At 42.6% G+C, this 17,387-nt stretch overlaps 1 protein-coding gene across 2 annotated transcripts in view; it reads left to right on the plus strand.

The window, feature by feature from the left end:
• HEATR3 (HEAT repeat containing 3) overlaps positions 1-17,387 on the plus strand; it is a 603,471-nt gene that overhangs the window by 332,970 nt on the left and 253,114 nt on the right. The gene's annotated exons all lie outside the window — the stretch shown is intronic.

A 17,387-nucleotide genomic window follows, 5' to 3' on the forward strand; every position in this document is an offset into this window, starting at 1 on the left:
CTGTCAGATTTCCAGGTCTAAATGAGATGTGTTCCATTAAATGTATTCTCAGATTAAAAAACTTAGAAAGGTGAAGTCCTCTTAAGATAATTTCTTACTACATACTAAAACCATTTTAATTAAATTAAATTTTATTAAATTTTAAATATTACATTTTAGTAATGATGTTTTTGTATTACTATTCACCATTTATTAATATTTATTAATATTTATTATATTTATTAATATTTATTGATTTTTTAACATTTATTGTTTTTTTTTTTTATACACAACACTTATTTAGTAACATTATTATTGTTAATATTGGGTTCAGTACGCCTATCATTTAAGTTATGAGTATAGATGTACAGTATAATAATTTAAAGGTACCAATATTGACATTTATTAACTAAAAGTGTCCCTAGAAGTGTCTTTGAAGTAGTTTAAAATGATTTGGTTGGTAGAGGTCGTGTATGTACATGTCATTTCTTTATTATGCTTTAATATGCTTTATTATTTATTAAAGCGTTTATACAATATATTAGAATTAGGTTAGAATGGTTTTATTTGTATACATACAATTGTTATTATTTAGTGAGTGAAATATTAAAGGAAATATGTTGGTAAGGAAGGTTCACGTATTGGTTCAAGAGTGCCTTAACATAGTTTAAATATGGTTTTAATTTTGTGTTTTAATTGTTGTGATTAATACTGATTCAAAACGCTGGCTGTATTCATGCTTTTTATACATTGATTTTTAATATTTATGTTGGAGTCAATTGTATTAAATTAATTTAAATTCATCAATCAATTAATTATATTGGATAATGATGCTCAGATGGACTATATAAAGGCATATTTTTAAAAGGGTTGTTGTTTCTGATGAAGTTGGGGCAGGAGCCCTGACGAAAAGTGTATGATTATATTTGCACACTTCAAAGTGAAATAAAACGTCTTTGTGGAAAGTTTCCAGTATTCGTTTAAATACAACTATAAGAACAGCTGTACTAATAGCGACTATCCTGGCTTTGGTGCTCGAGTGAGGTGAAGCGTTGTGTTTATTTAACTATATTATGTCGTCAGATTCTCCGACTCCAATTTTGTCTAAAAAGCGCAAAGATAAGGACCGACTCACGAAGTCCGCGGCCTCTACCGACACCACGCCAAAGCCGACTACACGTGGTCCGGTTCTCAGCGAGGCACCTACGCAGCCCCTGACTACCGACGACGCTTCATTGGCGGTGTCTCCTGTGCCCGAGGTCGCAGGCTCCTCGGCCCACACCCCGACTACAGATACCGAAGCCACGCTTGGCGTTGAATTTCAAAATGTGGACAGGTCCACCTCCTCTCAAGGTGTCTTCAGACCTTCCTCTTCTTTTTCCATCAAGGCTTTCACCAAGTCTAAAGCAGCCATGCACTCTAAGAGACAAGCTACACAGGGCCCATCCACAGGCCCCATGCCTAAAAAACAGATGCTTAAAATGGCTGAGGATTTAATTACTCTTATCAGGGGCTCTCAACCCCCCCCCCCGGACAAAAGGCCCAGAGTGGAGGAAGAATCCCCCTCCTCTGATCAAGGCTCCATTATTTCAGAGCACTCTGATGATCAGGAACATTCTTACTCCCCTTTTGAAGATTCTGATGCAGAGGAGTCCATTCCCTCTGTCTCCCCCCCAGAGGATTTCTCATTTGGGGAAACTTTGCATACCTTAAGAGAGCACTTCCACTGGGAAGGCCAAGATTATTCAGATTCCAAGAAAAGGCTTAGGGAATTTCTCTTGCTACCTCAACACAGGCCTCTGGCTATACCTCCTGTTTTGGACATACTAGATGATGTGTACTCGGAGGCCTGCCTTAACCCAGATTCTCTACCTCCAGCCCCAGTCAAGCCTGACAGGTACTACAGGGTTCCTGACTCACACCTTTTTTTATACAAAAGCCATGCTGCTGACCCAGAAACCATCTCACAGGGCCCCAAGGGAATTAAGGCCTCCACTGCTAAAAATCCTTTACCTTCCGAGAGAGATTCCAGATCCCTAGAAAGGTGGGGAAAAAAGGTATATACCTCGGCTACCTTAACCATGAGAGCATTAAACTGTCAGTTGCATATGCTAAAGTTCCAACAGTTTCTGTTATCACAATTGAAAAGTAAAATGTCACAACCTGAACAACCAGACTTGAAGGAGTTACAGGATTTGAAGCATAGTTCAGAGCAAGTGGGTAAACATACCTTACAATGTGGTTTTGATGCTCTAGAGGCCTCATGTAGAGCTGCTGTTACAGGATCAGTCATACGTAGGCATGCCTGGCTGAAGGAACAAACCTTGCCAGATCATGTTAAAGCGAAATTACTAGATGCCCCTCTACAAAAGGATGTATTATTTGGTGCTAATGCTGAGGAGGTATTAAGGAAAATGGAGGAAAAGGCTAAATCAATGCAAACTGTGAAAGATTTTCTACAGGTACAACCCCCACGTTTCAGTAGAAATTGGCCTTCCAAAAATTGGTCCTTTCCAGCCACGGACAGACCCCAAAGGGGTAGATACAGGCGCCCGAGAGGCAGAGGGCAATACCAAGGATCGTTTAGAGGCAGACAATGGCAAGCTCTTACACAAAGAGGTGCTGAGGATAACTCACAACCATTCAGAAAGCAAGCCCAATGACTTTCCCCTTTGCATGCCAAGCAAGACTCAAATGGCAGCACCCTTAGGCGGAAAACTGGCATTATTTTCAGAAAATTGGCATATTGTCACAAAAGACAAATGGATCTTGGACATTATAAACAGAGGCTACAGATTCCATTTTCACACCCTTCCAAAAATGAGGGGCATGCCAAACCTGCCACACAATCAAAGGGCAGAGGCACAGAGACAAATTACAGATCTCATAGACATGAAAGCTATTCAAGAGGTACCTACGCACGAACAAGGTCAAGGTTTTATTCCAGACTATTCCTGGTACCAAGGAAGGGAAAAGATTGGAGACCTATTTTGGACCTATCCATCCTAAACACATTTCTACTGCACTAAAATTCAAGATGCTCACTCTACAGCAGCTTCTTCCCATGCTGGGCAAGGAGTCTTGGCTGGTAACATTGGACCTCAAGGAGGCATACCTGCATGTCCCAATCAGACAAAATTGCAGAAGATACCTCAGATTTCTTGCAGGTTCAACCCATTATCAATTCTGTGCATTGCCCTTTGGCTTATCTACTGCGCCCAGAGTATTCAAGAAATGCCTGGCATCAGTAATTGCCTACTGCAGACTGCAAGGGATACAAATATACCCATATTTGGACGACTGCCTGATCCAAGCGGACAGCAAGCACATTCTTCTGAGACATCTGGCTTATGTAATAATGTTGTTGAATTCTCTGGGATACACAGTCAACAAAAAGAAATTAAGACCAATACCCTCTCGGAAAATAATTTTCCTCGGTGCCAACTTGGACACAAACACCCAGATGGCCTACCTCATGCCAGAGAAGCAGGGGCAACTAACTCAGTACTTCAGAGCACTATCAAATTGCACCAGGCTGACTGCAAGGAAAATCCTGCAGGCTCTGGGATTCATGGCATCTTGCATCTTACTAATCGCATGTGCAAAGCTGCATATGAGGAAACTTCAATGGTACCTGAAAAACCTATGGTCTCAACACAGCCAGACTTTGGAAACAATTATACCACTAATTCCATGTCTTCAAAAGGAATTTCTGTGGTGGGCTCAAGCATGTCAAACAAACACAGGTCTCCCATTCTGTAAGCCACAAGCAAATCAAGTCATCACAACAGACACCTCGGACTACGCCTGGGGGGCACACATGACAGATCGGTGCATTCAGGGCAAATGGTCCCAAAAAGAAAAGCACCTTCACATCAATCAAAAGGAAATGCTAGCAGTAACAAATGCTATTACAGCTTTCAAAGACCTTCTGCATCCAGGTCAATTATTGATAAGGACAGACAACACCACAGTAATGTGGTACATAAACAGACAGGGAGGAACCCATTCATACCCCCTGTGCAGGCTGGCCATGTCACTTTGGAACAGGGCCCTGGAATTACAAATCGAACTTCAAGCACAGTACTTGCCAGGCAAGGAAAACACACTGGCAGACAACCTAAGCAGGAATATGACAGATCCACACGAATGGAAGTTGCATCCTCAAGTTTTTACAGAGATAATTCAAGCATGGGGAAGGCCAGACATAGATCTCTTTGCCTCCCACAAAAATCACCAATTGACAAAATTCTGCTCAAGGACCTTCCATCCACAGGCCTGGAGAGTGGACGCTCTCTCTTTCAGTTGGACAACAATGACAGTTTATGCCTTTCCACCTCTTCCTCTACTGCCCAAAGTTCTACTAAAACCAGAACGGACAGACCAAAGATGATTCTTATTGCTCCAGACTGGCCAAGACAGCACTGGTACCCACTCCTGAGGAGCAAAACCCATCTGTGATTACTGCAGCTGTATTAGCACTCGAACATCTACATTTATGGTAGGTACAAAACTGTACATTTTGGAGAGTTGGTTATTGGAGCTGAGATGTAGTATGAGTTGAGTGGATATACTTTTCAAGGATTTTTGAAAATGGGGAGTGGATAGCTATGGGTCTATAATTGTTAAAGTCAGTTGTACCTGCTTTGTGTAATGGAATAATGTAGGAATGTTTCCAGATGGCAGGAGCATATTGTTCGGATGTGGACCTATCTGCCAGTATAGAGATGGAGTAAGCACTGGCATCAGAAATTATTTTTAGATACTCTGATGCAAGTCAGCAGCTAAGGTGGTGGGTTTCAGTTTGAGTAGAAGCTTTTTTATATTAGAGGTAGATACAGGGGTGAGAATGAAGTGATAGGAGAGATTTGGATTTGTTGATGGGAGAGATGGAAGTGACGGGGTCTGTGTTAATGAAGGATAGTACAATCTCTATAACGTAGTTGAACTGAGAGGAGATTGATTCACTGCAATTACTGACTGTTGGGGAAGGTGTGTTAGTTTGGCTGGGTTGCAGTGGAAGTTTAGGATTTTTTTATCTTTGGATTTGGTTGAAGGTTATTATAGTAGGTTTGTTTGTTTAGTTTGATATGGAGTTCATTAAAGTTTCTTAGGTGCCTAGATACATTTATTGAGTTTTGAGTGTTATGTTTACAGTTTTCATTACATGCTTTGTCATGTTCTGACATTAGTTATTTTGTTTCCTTAGTTAGCTATGATGCAGGGTTGGATTTGACTCTTACTGCAGATTGAGGCTAAGTCTTTAAGGATTTTTAGGACAACATCCTTTAAGTGGGAGACTGCAGAATCTGGAGACATAGCTTTTGTTATATTTCAGTTATAATGAAATAGTGTTTTAATAAAGGAGTCTTTGTTGAACTTGGTTAAATTTCATATTTGGTTTTATAGAATTTGTTTGCCTTGGCTGTTATAGCTTATAATAGCATATGTTGGCAGGTGAACACTTATATCTGGTAGACAGCCAACTGCAGATACTTTGTTCAGTCTGGCAGGCATTTTGTGCATGTTCTCAGACTAACTTGTATTGTATGCCAGCATGCCTAATTGTGAAAATGTAAATAAGTTTTAAAACATTGAATATTTTCAGATTTAAACAGAATGTTTGTTTAAATAATCTATCACTGCTTTGATAACGTTTCTAACTGTGTATGTTTTAGAGGAACATTCTAAATTATGAACTGTGGAGAATCAGCCGAACAGTGAGTGATGTCATTCGAATGTTCCTGGTTGCTAAGAGATTTTTAAAAAGAAAATTTTAAACAGCTGTTACATTTTGAAATTAGACAATTGAAACTGCAGTTTGTCAAGTACTGAGCAGTCAGTGGACACCAAGAAAAGAGAACTTACTAAACTGTAAGCTTGCCTTGGCTATGCTGTTAAATCTTAGAGTAGATCAGGGGCAGTATTCTTTAGTTAGATAAGGAAAGCTTAGTTAAGATAGAGATTTTCTAGAGTAACGGACTCCTATCCTGCAGTTTTATTTTACATTTCTGGTGATTGAATTCTGGTATTTATTGAGAGTTATTGATTTACAATTGTGTAATCATTTTTTCTTATTATTAAATGTTTCTTATTACTTTACATTGTGGCTGGAACCCATTGTTTTTTCTTTAGAAATTAGAGAGTGCGTCTACCTGTTTGATACTCCACAGGTCACAGCTATCATTTATTTTGATAATTAATTTTCTTAATTGGACACCCCTTTAGAAGGGCATGAAACCCTCTGATTGATGGCATCATTATTGTATTATTTTGGGAGAGAGAAACAGCTGGAAATCTGTGTCTGGCTTTCCCAGAAGTGTTTGGATGTGTGAGATTTAAATTTACTTTGAGTGTTGAGTGTATCAGAGGTCTTAAACTGGGACAATTTGCTCTGAAGTGTGTAATAAGAAATTACATTTGGGTGGACAGAGGTATATAGTCCAGTCCCAGGAAAATAGAGCATGTTCCTTTTGTGCTCTTAGGGGAAAACTGTCACTTAAACAGAAGTAGTATTTCACAGTCTCGTATTGGATTCGGTAGTGAGGGTTGAAGCTCCTTAGTTACTGACACAGGATAGTAAGGGACGTCATTAATTGTTGGCAGTCCAGTGAGGTATTGGCCGGATGTCACAAAGTGTATTGGTGAGTTCCCATTCTAAAGTTGACTGCCTGCTAGAGTTTTTGGAGTTTATTATAGTGGAGGAAGAAATTCATTGCGTAAAAGGCATATAAATTTATGGATTCTTTTGTGGCAGTACTGTTTATAAGCTGCCTGTCTGTCTCCTAGGATGAGGGTTTCATATTACACGTTATGAGATATGCAGTGAGGGAGATTTTTGATAGTATTGATGGTACCTGGTGGGTGGTATAAAGTTGAGATATGTTTTTTCTATTAATGTTTAGTGTTGCTAAAATGATCTCCGCATTGTTAAATGTTGGGATCGCTTGTTTAAGTAAGGTTATGTTTAGGGAGTTTTTATAGAGAATTGCTATATCTCCTTCTTGCTTGTTTTTCCTATCAATGCAGATTTATTTAAGTCTTGGAGGGGTGAAGTCATTATCAACTGTTTCTGGTTTTAGCCAGGTTTCTGTGGCAAAGACTATATTGGGGGAGTGGTCAGCAAGGTAGGCATGGAAGTCATGGAATGTATTACACGTGCATCTCCGGTACATATTTAACAAATGGAAGTTATGCTTGGAGGATAAATGTGTGTTAGTAGTGTGGGCATTAGGTGTGGGTTGGTTAGGGTAGAGTTGCTGATGTAGGGGGTCAGGGTTTGGAAGAATGACTACTGATTAATTGAGTGGATTTTTTGTGCAAGAAAGTGTATAAGCAAATAGGCTTTTACTTTAGTTGTATTGGATGTTCATCGTGCATACAGCTGCAGTCATAACAGATGGGTTCTCCTGCCGTCAGGCGGGTCCTCGGTCGGCCGAATTCCAAAGTCTAGGTCCGGTGTCGGTTGTCGTCGCTTCTTCCCTGACGTCAGAGTGCCAGGGGTATAAAAGAACCAGCCAAAGCCATTTTCTTCAGTCTTTCTTGCCGCACGGTGCCCGAAGCAGAAGCAGTTCGCAAGTGCCGGTCGGCCAGCTCCTGAAATTACGAAAATTTTGCAACCGAAGTCTTCTTTAAAGCTAAGTACCCCGTTGGGGAAACTTTTCTTGCCTCAGACCGATGTCAGACAAAGTTAATAATTGTATTTCTTGTGGGAAGCAAATACCGCATAAGGATTTTCATTCCCTCTGTATACCTTGTTTAGGCCCAGACCACGATGTCTCGGTCTGTCGCTTTTGTGCTACATTCAACAAACGCACCATTAAGCATTGGGCGGAGTTCGCCCAGCCTTATTTTGGCAAAACATTTAACTATATTATGTCGTCGGATTCTCCGACTCCAATTTTGTCTAAAAAGCGCAAAGATAAGGACCGACTCACGAAGTCCGCGGCCTCTACCGACACCACGCCAAAGCCGACTACACGTGGTCCAGTTCTCAGCGAGGCACCTACGCAGCCCCTGACTATCGACGACGCTTCATTGGCAGTGTCTCCTGTGCCCGAGGTCGCAGGCTCCTCGGCCCACACCCCGACTACAGATACCGAAGCCACGCTTGGCGGTGAATTTCAAAATGTGGACAGGTCCACCTCCTCTCAAGGTGTCTTCAGACCTTCCTCTTCTTTTTCCATCAAGGCTTTCACTAAGTCTAAAGCAGCCATGCACTCTGAGACAAGCTACACAGGGCCCATCCACAGGCCCCATGCCTAAAAAACAGATGCTTAAAATGGCTGAGGATTTAATTACTCTTATCAGGGGCTCTCAACCCCGGACAAAAGGCCCAGAGTGGAGGAAGAATCCCCCTCCTCTGATCAAGGCTCCATTATTTCAGAGCACTCTGATGATCAGGAACATTCTTACTCCCCTTTTGAAGATTCTGATGCAGAGGAGTCCATTCCCTCTGTCTCCCCCCCCCAGAGGATTTCTCATTTGGGGAAACTTTGCATACCTTAAGAGAGCACTTCCACTGGGAAGGCCAAGATTATTCAGATTCCAAGAAAAGGCTTAGGGAATTTCTCTTGCTACCTCAACACAGGCCTCTGGCTATACCTCCTGTCTTGGACATACTAGATGATGTGTACTCGGAGGCCTGCCTTAACCCGGATTCTCTACCTCCAGCCCCAGTCAAGCCTGACAGGTACTACAGGGTTGCTGATTCACACCTTTTTTTATACAAAAGCCATGCTGCTGACCCAGAAACCATCTCACAGGGCCCCAAGGGAATTAAGGCCTCCACTGCTAAAAATCCTTTACCTTCTGAGAGAGATTCCAGATCCCTAGAAAGGTGGGGAAAAAAGGTATATACCTCGGCTACCTTAACCATGAGAGCATTAAACTGTCAGTTCCATATGCTAAAGTACCAACAGTTTCTGTTATCACAATTGAAAAGTAAAATGTCACAACCTGAACAACCAGACTTGAAGGAGTTACAGGATTTGAAGCATAGTGCAGAGCAAGTGGGTAAACATACCTTACAATGTGGTTTTGATGCTCTAGAGGCCTCATGTAGAGCTGCTTTTACAGGATCAGTCATACATAGGCATGCCTGGCTGAAGGAACAAACCTTGCCTGATCATGTTAAAGCGAAAATACTAGATGCCCCTCTACAAAAGGATGTATTATTTGGTGCTAATGCTGAGGAGGTATTAAGGAAAATGGAGGAAAAGGCTAAATCAATGCAAACTGTGAAAGATTTTCTACATGTACAACCCCCACGTTTCAGTAGAAATTGGCCTTCCAAAAATTGGTCCTTTCCAGCCACGGACAGACCCCAAAGGGGTAGATACAGGCGCCCGAGAGGCAGAGGGCAATACCAAGGATCGTTTAGAGGCAGACAATGGCAAGCTCCTACACAAAGAGGTGCTGAGGATAACTCACAACCATTCAGAAAGCAATTCCAATGACTTTCCCCTTTGCATGCCAAGCAAGACTCAAATGGCAGCACCCTTAGGCGGAAAACTGGCATTATTTTCAGAAAATTGGCATATTGTCACAAAAGACAAATGGATCTTGGACATTATAAACAGAGGCTACAGATTCCATTTTCACACCCTTCCAAAAATGAGGGGCATGCCAAACCTGCCACACAATCAAAGGGCAGAGGCACAAAGACAAATTACAGATCTCATAGACATGAAAGCTATTCAAGAGGTACCTACGCACGAACAAGGTCAAGGTTTTTATTTCAGACTATTCCTGGTACCAAGGAAGGGAAAAGATTGGAGACCTATTTTGGACCTATCCATTCTAAACACATTTCTACTGCCAAAATTCAAGATGCTCACTCTACAGCAGCTTCTTCCAATGCTGGGCAAGGAGTCTTGGCTGGTAACATTGGACCTCAAGGAGGCATACCTGCATGTCCCAATCAGACAAAATTGCAGAAGATACCTCAGATTTCTTGCAGGTTCAACCCATTATCAATTCTGTGCATTGCCCTTTGGCTTATCTACTGCGCCCAGAGTATTCACGAAATGCCTGGCATCAGTAATTGCCTACTGCAGACTGCAAGGGATAAAAATATACCCATATTTGGACGACTGCCTGATCCAAGCGGACAGAAAGCACATTCTTTTGAGACATCTGGCTTATGTAATAATGTTGTTGAATTCTCTGGGATACACAGTCAACAAAAAGAAATTAAAACCAATACCCTCTCGGAAAATAATTTTCCTGGGTGCCAACTTGGACACAAACACCCAGATGGCCTACCTCACGCCAGAGAAGCAGGGGCAACTAACTCAATACTTCAGAGCACTATCAAATTGCACCAGGCTGACTGCAAGGAAAATCCTGCAGGCTCTGGGATTCATGGCATCTTGCATCTTACTAATCCCATGTGCAAAGCTGCATATGAGGAAACTTCAATGGTACCTGAAAAACCTATGGTCTCAACACAGCCAGACTTTGGAAACAATTATACCACTAATTCCATGTCTTCAAAAGGAATTTCTGTGGTGGGCTCAAGCATGTCAAACAAACACAGGTCTCCCATTCTGCAAGCCACAAGCAAATCAAGTCATCACAACAGATGCCTCGGACTACGCCTGGGGGGCACACATGACAGATCGGTGCATTCAGGGCAAATGGTCCCAAAAAGAAAAGCACCTTCACATCAATCAAAAGGAAATGCTAGCAGTAACAAATGCTATTACAGCTTTCAAAGACCTTCTGCATCCAGGTCAATTATTGATAAGGACAGACAACACCACAGTAATGTGGTACATAAACAAACAGGGAGGAACCCATTCATACCCCCTGTGCAGGCTGGCCATGTCACTTTGGAACAGGGCCCTGGAATTACAAATCGAACTTCAAGCACAGTACTTGCCAGGCAAGGAAAACACACTGACAGACAACCTAAGCAGGAATATGACAGATCCACACGAATGGAAGTTGCATCCTCAAGTTTTTACAGAGATAATTCAAGCATGGGGAAGGCCAGACATGGATCTCTTTGCCTCCCACAAAAATCACCAATTGACAAAATTCTGCTCAAGGACCTTCCATCCACAGGCCTGGAGAGTGGACGCTCTCTCTTTCAGTTGGACAACAATGACAGTTTATGCCTTTCCACCTCTTCCTCTACTGCCCAAAGTTCTACTAAAAACCAGAACGGACAGACCAAAGATGATTCTCATTGCTCCAGACTGGCCAAGACAGCACTGGTACCCACTCCCGAGGAGCCTGACGCATTCCCCTCCATGGACCCTACCTCGAATGCCACCTCTTCTGACTCAGCACAACTTCAAAACTCTTCACAGTCAGCTGAAAACACTCAATCTTGCCGCATGGAAGATTCCTTAACATCACAGCAGACCCTACTCTCCAAGGAGGTGCAGGAAGTCATTTTGGAGGCCAGAAGGCCGTCTACCAGAAAAGCTTACTCCGCAAAATGGAAGCGGTTTTGTGCCTGGAATGAGAAAAAGGGCCAGAATCCTGGAAAACTGAATTTACTTCAAATATTACAGTACCTAGCTGAGCTGCTCAGCAGTGGACTTTCTTTCTCCTCCATCAAAATCCATGCCTCAGCCATTTCTGCAGAATACAACACTGATCCACCTTTGTTCTCTCACCCCCTCTTGAGACAGTTCCTCAGAGGGGCAAAGAATATAAAACCCCCAAGGAAACAACCAGTACCTGCTTGGGATCTCAATTTCATACTAGAAAAGCTGACCCTGCCTCCTTTTGAGCCAGCTGCCTCAACAGATTTGCAATATTTGTCCCGGAAATCAGCTTTCCTTCTGGCTATCACCTCAGCTCGTAGGGTATCGGAACTACAAGCCCTAATGGCTGTGCAGCCTTTTATCATATTCCATCAGGACAGAGTTTCCTTACGAACCAACCCGTCCTTTATGCCAAAGGTGGTATCCAGGGTAGCTTTGAATCAGGCTATACACTTACCTACCTTTTACCCTAATCCTCAAAACAAAGGGGAGAGACTACTACATTCTTTGGACATTCACAGCTGCGTTATTATTTGGACAGAACAAACCCTTTCAGAAAATCAGAACAGCTCTTTGTGTCCTGTGCTGTAGGAGCTCAAGGGAAACCAATTTCCAAACAGACAATCTCAAAATGGATAGCCCACTGCATACGCTTTTGTTACTCTTTTCATGGTAAGACTGTACCTGCAGGCATCAGATCTCACTCCACAAGGGCCACAGCTACCTCTGCAGCTTTCCTCAGAGGAGTTCCTACCAAGGATATATTGGAAGCAGCCACTTGGAGTTCTGTGCATACCTTTTCCAAGCACTACCACCTACCATTATACTCCAAAACTAGAGCAGGCTTTGCCACAGCAGTCTTGCAGGGCATTCTGGCTCCTCCTACTCCCACCTAGTGCCTACCACCCCTTTCTTAGCTTTGGGATTCTACCCATCTGTTATGACTGCAGCTGTATGCACGATGAACATAGTACAGTTTTGTACCTACCATAAATGTAGATGTTCGAGTGCTAATACAGCTGCAGTACAGTTTTCCCTCCCTCCTTCCCCTCTTGGGGTATTCTTTTATGGTGTATTTGCTTGCAACTACTGTTTTTTGATTACATTGCATTGCTTTATTACACAAATGTATGTATTGCCTTCCTTCTGGGGGCACTTGACATCTGGGGCAAGAAAAACTGAAGAAAATGGCGTCGGCTGGTTCTTTTATACCCCTGGCACTCTGACATCAGGAAAGAAGCGACGACAACCGACGCCGGACCTAGACTTTGGAATTCGGCCGACCGAGGACCTGCCTGACAGAAGGAGAACCCATCTGTTATGACTGCAGCTGTATTAGCACTCGAACATCTACATTTATGGTAGGTACAAAACTGTACTTTCCCTGTTGTGGATAGTTTAGTTTTATGTATTTGTAGCTGAATAGATCTGTGGTGGATGAGTGGTAGAGGGTAGGTGATACTGTAAGGAAGAGGTGAGCTGCAAATTTATTGGGTGGAGGTGCATAGGTTGGTGAGGTATATTTCTGTATTGGGAAAGTTTGATAGTTGGTGAGATAGGCAAGAAAGTAGAGTAGAGTGACTAGGAGCACATTAGGTAATGTCCGTTTTAATTTATAGTCTATGACTACTAGTAGGATGTAATGGATTAAAATGTTTGGGTCGTAAATAAGGATAAGTTACGTAGCTTGGTGGAAGATCAATAGAGAGTGAATTATGTTAGCTTCTTATGGTTGAGGATTATATATTAGCTGTGTGTTGTGATTGACTATGACTGTGTTTGTGGGAATGAGTTGTGGTTGTTTAAATCTATGGCTAGTGGTGGTAGGTGGGAATTGAGGGTAGGGTAGGGGTGTGGAGTGGAGCCCCTAGTAACGTAACCTTATTTCAACAGGATAGTCTGTGACACTGAAGGTAGTCTTTCCTGGTTAAGCTAAACAGCTTTAAGAAAGGAAGGCAAATGCTTTTTTTAGAGTGGTATTCAGAAATGTGCTAATACAGTACACCTAAGGACAATTCAGAATTATTATGAGATCTCTGAAGGGGAGGAGGAATGTGGGATTACTAAATGGCAGTGGTGGAGGATATGAAAAGCACACCATAGAAAACCATACAGTAACGAGATAGACCAACTGTGTTTCACATCTGAGTCTGATTCCTACTCTTACTAAAGTAAAGGGGCCGTCCTTGTACTCCATGTCCCTTTCTCGAGTGTGCAGCAGTAGCAGTTGTTCTTAATCTGCAGTATAGTTAGTAGCTGCTGTAGCACTAATGGAGTATGTGTAGCAAGGAGGGGAGGGGAGCAGACTTAATTGTGTTTTAAGAAAACCTAGACATAGTACTATCCAAGAATGTTCCTAATCTGCGTAATGCTTATTTTGTTTGTTTGGGAAGAATGTTGGCTCCATGGCATAGAGATGACTAGGACCCAGACAGTCTGAGAGTGACTTGTGATCTAAGTGTTGGAGGAGTGGGTGAAGGAGAATGGGAGTGATTGACTTGATACTAGCTTGCCCGCTGTAAAGACAATTAGTCTAGCTCACTGCATTGCTGACATCTTTTAGACGGAGCGGAGCATGGTATACAGTGTGTAGGACAGGGACTTCTGTAAACCCATTTGTATGACACCCTTCGTGGAGCATGTATGGGTGGGAGTGAACATGCCTGTGGAGGAAATCATAGTAGGTTGTCATGTCAACAAGCATGCTTGTCAGTCAGGTGGTCAGGATTAGGGCCAGAAACCTTCCCAAATTTCAAAGGCCTCCAAAGCTGCCTGACTGCATCACTGCTGTTTTACCAATCACTAAAGCACACACCAAAAGAAATGCTAAATATCTCACATAAGCCTGCACCGAGTGGTCTCCCAACAGCAAAGCCCGTAAGGCAAGCATATACTTTACCTAAGATTTTTGTCATTGGTGATTCCATTGTATGGCAGACAGATACCTCACTCACCAGGTTAGTCAAGGAGAAGTTCTAGGTTAGTTGTCTATCTGGAGCCCAGATCTGCAATGTCATGTGTGCACTCAAGTCATTGCACCCCAGGTACCAGTATGTGTCTGTCATCATCCATGTGGGTGCAAATAACCTGAGACGTGTTTCAAAGTAGGAGTCTTCAAAAGGAGTCTCTCAAAGTATCTGTCACAGTCAGGTGTGAGCCTTATATTGACCAGCATTCTTCCTTCTCCAGGGATGATGCCACATTACAAGCATAAAATAATTAATTGGCGTAGTTTCTGGCATCACTCCAAGGGGATCAGTTGTCTGTCAGCATAGGAGGACATGGTCAGCAGACCACGTTGCTTTGCCAAGGATGGGCTAGACTTGTCACCCAACTTATAGGTAAGGGTTTGGCATCCGTGGCCTAGGAACTTATAGTACCACTCTATTTGGCCCTTTTCAGACCTGTCATCATAAAACTTCCCCTTTGGCATGTACCTAAGCAGATACTTGCAACAGTTGGATCTCCCAGAAAGGTTTCTCATCGGTAGAATTCAGGGCATGAACACCCTGTCCTGCACTGATCACCTAAAGGCTCTGTCTCTGTATTCAGTCTCCTACAGGCTGCTGAGAGGGGTTCTTTGCCTGGCCCTGCTGACCCAGCCCTGATGGATCTGTTGCACACGCACAAAACAAACAGCACCAGAAACACTAGGTCCAGGGATCTGAAATTTGCTTGTGATATAAGTAGATTGTGCTGGAGAGACATGTGCCACAAAGGATCCTTGTGGTATGGAATAGGCTTCTCATCCATGTAAAACAGAGTTCATTCCTAACCATATTTAAATGAAACCTTAAATTGGGTGGGAAGTTGTAAATATACCCTCAGTCTGGCCCACACATCCCATATGGACAGAGGCCGTCAACATGAGAAGTATTATTCTAACTAACACCTCCCTACAGATCCCTTGGTTACTTCCCTGCTAACATGCCATATAGACACCCATGATACCCTAGATACAAATGGGTTTGGGGTGTGTGGCAAGGCTTGTGAGGGCCTTAGTGGTTGTTTGCCTGGTAACAACCTATGAACCCCATGAACTGAAAATCCATCATGTCTGTATGATTCACAGCCATTCCAACCTTGACCATCTCTGACTCTGTAGATGGAGATTGAACAGTTACATTTGCAGTGGGAACAGGAAAAAGTGATTGCATGAGGATTCCCATACTGAAGGTTTTCAAGAGGAACCGAACAGGAGGCCTTCTCTGTTCTCTAGTTGTTAAACATGCATTAAGCCAACGGTGCTCTCTTCCAGAAAGACTAATATGAGAAAGCAGCCCTGCTAAAAGTAGCAGTTGCCAAAGAATATCAACGAGGATGGAGGGGGCACCAGGTAGCAGATGAAGGCAACTCCCCATTTCATCATGTCATTGAAGACTGGTGTTGCCCCAGCTCCGATGACATAAAGTGATACGCTTTTGACTCAGGTGTTTGATTAGTGATTTTGGGAGCCTGGTGGTGATTGCAGGGAAGATGGAAGTGAGCAACTGCTACTGGCCAGCTAATCCAAGGTGGGGGGAGGTGTTTCTGACTCATTACTTGGGTGATGCCTAGCAGAAGCACTAGGTGTTCCACCTGTGGTGCACAAGAATAGGTCATAAGACATTTTCTTCTTTCACCTTCATCAACAGACCCTTCAGTTCTTCCTCAGTTTTGGCCATTAGATTGGTATCATCTGCATATCTGAGGTTGTTAACATTTCTGCCAGTAATTTTGTTTCCAGCATCTTATTCATCTAACACAGCATTTCACATGACATGTTCAGCATATCATATAATGCACACCTTTTGGTGGTTCTTCCTCCTCTGCTTTCCTTGGAAACTAGATGTGCTCCGCCACATACTGAAACATCACATCAAGGACCTGATGTAGGGTTTGCAAGGTCAGTGCCTATGAAACCCCCAACATGTCCTCTGTCAGACATGCTGAGAAGTCCCCACAGCAAAGATGGTGCAAACCTTTGTGTACACTGGGATAGGCATTCCATACATTCCCCTTGATTACATAAGGGCAGTACATGTTTACTAATTCTCACATGGTGTCTCTATCCACGTGGTTGTGGCTGACGATGTCCTGATCATGAAATTGATAGTGTGTTAATGACTGGCAGACGTGTCTGTGATGCAGTGGGCAACAGAATGCAACTTTGTACTTACTGGCTGAAAAGGCAAATGCCAGCACATACTGCCGTGGTAATATTGGCACTGTTTCTAGCATCATAATGGGAGTGAACCTGCTGTACAGTGGAAGACCCTAGCATTGCTGCAGCTGACTGTGTTAATTTTATACATTTCTGAATCACCCCTCCATATTAGATTTCATCATTTGCGTATGCAGCAGCTCTCATTAGCATGTTGACCCTCGTATGCATATCATTGCGTGATATTTGTATACTGCACTATTTTTCCACTAGTGTGATCATGCTTCTTGCTTCTCTGAATCACATACGTTAATGTGCATCACCACGCACTTTGTTGTTCATTTCTGAATATCACCTAATGTAATATGTGCAAGACTCAACAGAGTATGTTTTTTGAACATTTTGTTTTTTTATTTAAAATGTGAATGTTTACATGGCATTAATATGACTGTGATACTGTGCAAGAAATACAGAGTGTGGAGTGTGATGTTCATAATCGGGATATATATGATGCTGTTGTTTACAACAATCTGTTTTTATGGAAGCAGAGGTATGAACATTGGTTCCTGGTGATGGTCATTGTTATAGCACCATGACCCCATGTACAAATAGGGGGAAAGGGGGTTGATGCTGATGACATAGGTGTAGGTGTGAGGGGATGCAGTGAAATGTAGGAAGTGTAGGTGTGTGAAAATTAAAAAAAATGGCTGTGGCAGAAGGGTTAGGTGGCTGAAAAAATAAAGGTGTGTGAAAATTTATATTTA

The sequence above is a fragment of the Protopterus annectens genome, chromosome 8.part1 (genome assembly GCF_019279795.1).
Source record: "Protopterus annectens isolate FY-2018-M chromosome 8.part1, PAN1.0, whole genome shotgun sequence".
Taxonomy (NCBI): Eukaryota; Metazoa; Chordata; order Ceratodontiformes; family Protopteridae; genus Protopterus; species Protopterus annectens.